The sequence below is a fragment of the Natrix helvetica genome, assembly GCF_964273705.1.
Source record: "Natrix helvetica genome assembly, chromosome: 9".
NCBI classification, from domain to species: Eukaryota; Metazoa; Chordata; class Lepidosauria; order Squamata; family Natricidae; genus Natrix; species Natrix helvetica.
In genome coordinates this window covers 5201870-5207873 of record NC_138560.1, presented here as the reverse complement: position 1 = coordinate 5207873, position 6004 = coordinate 5201870, and the positions used below count along the sequence as shown (strand labels likewise).

General features: G+C 45.1%; 1 protein-coding gene across 1 annotated transcript in view; it reads right to left on the bottom strand.

Annotated features, from left to right (window-relative positions):
* CADM4 (cell adhesion molecule 4) overlaps positions 1-47 on the bottom strand; it is a 153155-nt gene extending 153108 nt beyond the window's left edge. The window contains exon 1 of the mRNA XM_081962260.1: positions 1-47. This exon is cut by the window's left edge and continues 90 nt beyond it. The gene's annotated coding sequence lies outside the window, so the exon portion shown is untranslated.
* Positions 48-6004: the final 5957 nt, after the last annotated feature.

Genomic DNA, 6004 nt, shown 5'->3' with positions numbered 1-6004 from the left:
CCCTTCTGCCGCCTCGCGCTTCCCCTCTCGCCGGCTCCGCACCTGCACTCCGGCTCCCCCGGCGTTAATCTATGCTAATGAGATGCGAGCGGGGGGCCGGGCCGGCGGGGGCCGGGGGGGGCGGGGCCTGCCGAAAGAAGGGGGAGGCAACTGTTTACAACTCCCATGCGGGAGAGGGCGGGAGGGGGAGGGGCTTTCAAGGGAGCGGGGAAGCGGGCCCTTTCGCCCCGCCCCCCCCCACACCTTCGGGGTGGGAGGGGGGACTCCTCCGGGATTGACACCCAGCCTGACAAGGATGGGAATTTTGGGAAGGGTGTGTGTGTGTGTGTGTTTTTACAATTTTTTTATTATGTTAATTTTTCCACATTTTGTTTTTATTATCTGTAAGCCGCCTATGTACCTCACCTAAAATAAATAAATAAATAAATAAATTTCATGCATAAACTTTTCTATGTGTGTGTGTGTGTAATATTTATGTATTTATGCAGTCATGCATACAGGCATACACTTTTTTTCCTTTTTTTGTTTTTTGTTTTAACAAAAATTGTTTGTATCCTTACATTTATATTGATATTGTTTCCTGATTGCTTAATCTGTACCCTATGACTATCATGAAGTGTTGTACCTTATGATTCTGGACAAATATATCTTGTCTTTTTATGTACACTGAGAGTATCTGCACCAAAGACAAATTCCTTGTGTGTCCAATCACACTTGGCCAATAAATTAATTCTATCCTATCCTATCCTATTCCATTCCATTCCATTCTAAAATCGTTTTGGTGATGAGCTACACAGTCCCCGTCAGGGCTATTCTCCCAAACTGCTATCAATCCTTAAATCAGCCTAAAAAGGACAATCTTCTTTTTTATAAGAGGGGGTGTTGTTTGTTGTTATGGTTGCTATTCTTATTATTATTTACCATGCCGTGATGTCACTAAAATTAATATGTGTGTGCTCTGTTGAAGATTGCAGATCACAAGAAAGATGAGCAGTAAATTAAAGGTACATTAAGGGTGTTAAAAATGGTAAAATACGCACTGCAAAGCAGTACATATTTCACATGGCATAGAGGGGGAAATGCTCCTGGGAACCGTCTTTCAGGATTGCCAGACACGTAATTCTTGATGAGGTGTCTTTTTATTTTTTTAAAAAAAAACACCCTTTTTTTGCTTGACAAAATGCAAAGCTAATGGCTTTTTCATTCACTCTCCCATCTTTGCTATGTAACTCAGCATTAACAATGGACTGGGCTCTATTTTTACACACAGGAACTCCAGAAATGGAACACGAGTGTACACCTCTTCACAATCCATCAAGCTAATCTTGAAAGCAGAGTTATTCTCTCTCCAGTCCCATTTTTCAATGAGGAAAAATGATTCTCCCATTTCGTCAAAGTACTTACTGGCTCCTTGTGTGGGGACACATCCAGATTGTGTAAGTTGTACGTGAGCAGTTAGACTGCCATACCATCTCTATTACTTTTCTTTTAAAAAATCAACACTTTCCCTGCAAAAAAAGAGAACAATGAAAATAGTCTGTAATGATTTCCCTCTAAAGTGCCTCACTTTTATTGTTTTTCATTTCTTCTTAAATGCATTTGTTTAAATGTGAATGCTACTCTGAATGCTGTTTGCTTTACAGTCTTGCTAGGCAGAAGGGAGCTACGCTCTAACCTGGTTTACCCATTAAGCCACAATGTGTATTTTTGGGTTTTATATATTACTTTTTGCACCCAGCTTTTGTCTTAGTGTGTTGTGCAAACTCAACTCATTTTCAAACTCGATTGTTGGTGTTGCCTGTTTTGCAGACAATTGTAACAAATTGGACAAACCATAGTTAAAACAAACCTGGGTTATTTTAGTTCATGAAACCATTTTGTTTAAATTGGGATAAAAGGTAATGGTAAAGGTTCCCCTCGCACATATGTGCTAGTCGTTCCTGACTCTAAGGGGCGGTGCTCATCTCCGTTTCAAGGCCGAAGAGCCAGCGCTGTCTGAAGATGTCTCCGTGGTCATGTGGCCGGCATGACTCAACACCAAAGGCACACAGAATGCTGTTACCTTCCCATATTTTTTCTACTTGTATTTTTTACATGCTTTTGAACTGCTAGGTTGGCAGAAGCTGGGACAAGTAACGGGAGCTCGCTCCATTATGCTGCACTAGGGATTTGAACTACTGAACAGCCGAACTTTCTGATCAACAAGTTCAGCGTCTTACCCACTGAGCCACTGTGTCCCTTAAATTAGGGTAGGCAACCTCTAATTTTAGACTAGCTTAGACTAGAGTAGAGTAGAATAATATGAATTCTCTAGATATTTTGCCACCTCAATAAACCCCAATAGCTAGAATTAGGGGAGATTCAAAGTACCTGGAGGGTCTCAATTTAAAATAAATAATATACATCTAACTGAACTACTGGATGTGATTGTACAATGTTCTGCTGGGAATATTTTCATGCATATTTCCATAGAACAGGTTTTTTTTCCCCAACCTTGGCCATTTTAAGATAGGTGGACTTCATCTCCCAGAATCTCCCACTCTGGGAGTTGAAGTCCGTCAGGCTTAAAGTGGCCAAGGTTGGGACACCTATGGTGTAAAGGATGAATTGCCTACTGTACTCCTTAAGCATCCTTGCAACAGTAAATGTTGCAAAACAAATGCTCACATGTCGAAGGAAGATTGTTTATAAGCTGGTCAGGACAGAGAATTACCCTGGATTTCAACTTGGAGGACTATGATCTTAGGGGTAGGATTGGCTTTCCTTGTGGTTATGCGCTTGGGATAAAAGCTTCCATCTTATCAGTTGGAAAAGCTTCTGGATTTGTCTCCAAAAGCTGCCCAATACAAATAAACCGCAGTCGATCCTCTGGGAGAAGAGACCCTGCCTATATGCCAGCCCGTCTATTTCCTTTTAATGCTCTCTTAACCGTCAAAGGCTAGAATTTTATTATTTTCGATCATTAGGCAAAAAACATTTAATGCTCCCACAATAAAAGCCCTTCCTCACAGTTGTTAAACTGTTATTGCAGCTTCGAAGGAAGCTGGTTACGAGCTCCGGCGCCATGCGTGAATATACGACGTTTTCTTCTGCAACAGGTGATTAGAAAAGCCGCAGGCAAGGTTATTGCATCTACAGTTCCAAATAAAAGACAGTTTCTCCTTCATCGGGCCCAGATCAGGGGCATCAAGTATATTTAGGGAGATCTAAAATATAAAGAAAATTGAAGGCCGGCGTGGGTTGGATCAGCATCAGAATTAGTGTTTGCCTAGGACAGAGGTCTCAAACTCTATGTCATCAGGGATGTGTTTCAACTCGGAGGGGCATGGGGGCATGGTTATGGTGGGCGTGGGCCATCTTGACATCACACGTGTCCAAGGGAGGGGGCACCTTTGGTGGCCAAGTGCTAAGGCAGGACTTTCCTCCGACCCTCCCTGGCTCTCATTATAAGCTCCTTCCTTCCTTTTCTTCTTTTTCCTTCCCTCTTCCTTCTCCTTTCTTCTTCCTTCCCCTCTTTCCTTATTTTTCTTTCCTTGCTCTCTTCCCACCTTCTTTTTCTTTGTCTTTCCTCTTTCCCCTTTCTCCTTTCCTGGCCCTTCTCGCATGCTCAAATGCAAGAGGGGAAACTTTACTCCTTTTCTTTTGATTTTAGTTTGTTTTGATAGCCATCTGGCAGCGAAAATGGAGCCTGGCAGGGCTGCACGCAGCCCCCCCCCCTAGATTTGTTTTCACTGGCAGAGGGCTGCAGGAGGCAGTCGTGGCTAAAAACGGGGCCCTCCCGACCTCCATTTTCACTGGCAGAGGCACCCCGGGTCATTTTCTGTTTCCAGGTTGGCCCCACGAGCTAGATCTAAGTACTCCGGGGGCTGCATCCAGCCCATGGCTCTTGAGTTTGACACCCCTGCCCTGACCTAGGATGGCAACTTAAGACTTATATCACTCCCTATTTAGGCAAGGGGCTGGCTGGGAAATTCTGCGAGTTGAAGGCCATACATCGTCAAGCTGCCAAGGTTGAGAAACCCTGCTCCAGAAGCTGTTGCAGCTCTGAAAGCAGGAGAAGGTCTGGATGATAACATTTGCAGTCTTCAGTTGCTCAGCTGGAGGGAACGTGGCGATCCACGTCTATTCCAAGCCGTTGAAGATCACGGAAATAAAGATGATTCCAGCGTCAGTTTCAATACACCTGGTATGAATCGGGATTGAGAACCATGCCATCTGGAGCTGCCTTTGTGAGACCAATGAGCCAAATGAATAGAGGATTGCTAGAGGAAAATGCTCCGTGTTCAAATCCATGGAGGATTCCCATTACCAAATGCCAGGCCAGGTAATACCTCCGTCTTCCAAGAAGCTAAGATTCAAACTTTGGCAAGCCGCCATGTGTGAATTCCCAAGTCGCAGGCAACTAAAGATTTCTATAAGCCAACCTTCTGTTTTCAAAAACTGACCTCACCACAGTAGCCAAGAAGGGAACAAGAAGGCCAAAAGAAGCAGGTAACTACTCTTTGTTCAGCCTGTACAATTTCGCAAAGAGCAGGGGAGATGGAATCATCAAGCATCTTTTATCTGTGCGTTCATTTAAGGACCGCAAGTAGCTACAGAAGGAGAGAGCTACAGGGTCGAAAGGCTGCAAATCTAGCAGGAATCAAATCTAGACCTACTGAATGTTCCTCAGCTGATTTGGTGGATTGGTAGAAGGGCTGGCCTAGAAACCAGGAGACGGTGAGTTCTAGTCCTGCCTTAGGCATAAAAGCTGGCTGGGTGACTTTGGGCCAATCACCAGGAGACGGTGAGTTCTAGTCCTGCCTTAGACAGATAAGCTGGATGAATGGCTTTGGACCAATCACCAGGAGATTGTGAGTTCTAGTCCCACCTTAGGCGTGAAAGTTGGCTGGATGACTTTGGGCCAATCACAAGATAAAAGATAAAGGTAAAGGTTCCCCTCGCACATATGTGCTAGTTGTTCCCCACTCTAGGGGGCAGTGCTCATCTCCGTTTCAAAGCCGAAGAGCCAGCGCTGTCCAAAGACGTCTCCGTGGTCATGTGGTCGGCATGACTAAACGCCAAAGATGCATAGAATGCTGTTACCTTCCCACCAAAGGGGGTCCCTATTTTTCTACTTGCATTTTTACGTGCTTTCGAACTGCTAGGTTGGCAGAAGCTGGGACAAGGAACGGGAGCTCACTCCATTACGCGGCGCTAGGGATTCGAACGGCCGAACTGCCGACCTTTCTGATCGACAAGCTCAGTGTCTTAGCCACTGAGCCACTGACCCCTTACAAAAAATACCATACAATCAATTGTCACTTTGTACGGCATGACCCTGGAAGTTTAGCAGCTTCGATCCAGGTAGGAATCAGCAGGCAAAGAACACACCGGTAAGAGACAAGAGCAAAGGGAAGATTTTAAGGGATTTAAAAGGAAAAGCCCAGAGATCTGCGTGTCACATTCCATATTGTGAGAATACCCTCTGTACCGGGAGTAATAAAGGATGGAGAATATCCCTACTTACCGTGTTCGAATTTGAATCCTCGTTGAAATGTAACCCATTAAAAGTATCTCTTCATTTGAATAGATGAAGGAATTATACATAATGGATGAAGGAATTAGGTAATTAAGCTCCTGGCTAAATAATGGGTCACCGTCTCAGGTTGCCATTCTGTGGTTCCTGGAAGGGCCTTTTCGTTTTGAAGGCTCTACAAGCAAAGGACAGGACAGGACAGGACAAATCAGGCAGAACAGGACAGGACAGGACAGGACAGGACAGATCAGGCAGAACAGGACAGGACAGGACAGATCAGGCAGAACAGGACAGGACAGGACCGGACAGATCAGGACTGGATAGATCAGGACAGGACAGGACAGGACAGGACAGATCAGGCAGGACAGGACAGGACAGGACTGGACTGGACAGGACAGGACTGGACTGGACTGGACTGGACTGGACTGGACTGGACTGGACTGGACTGGACAGGACTGGACTGGACTGGACTGGACAGGACAGGAC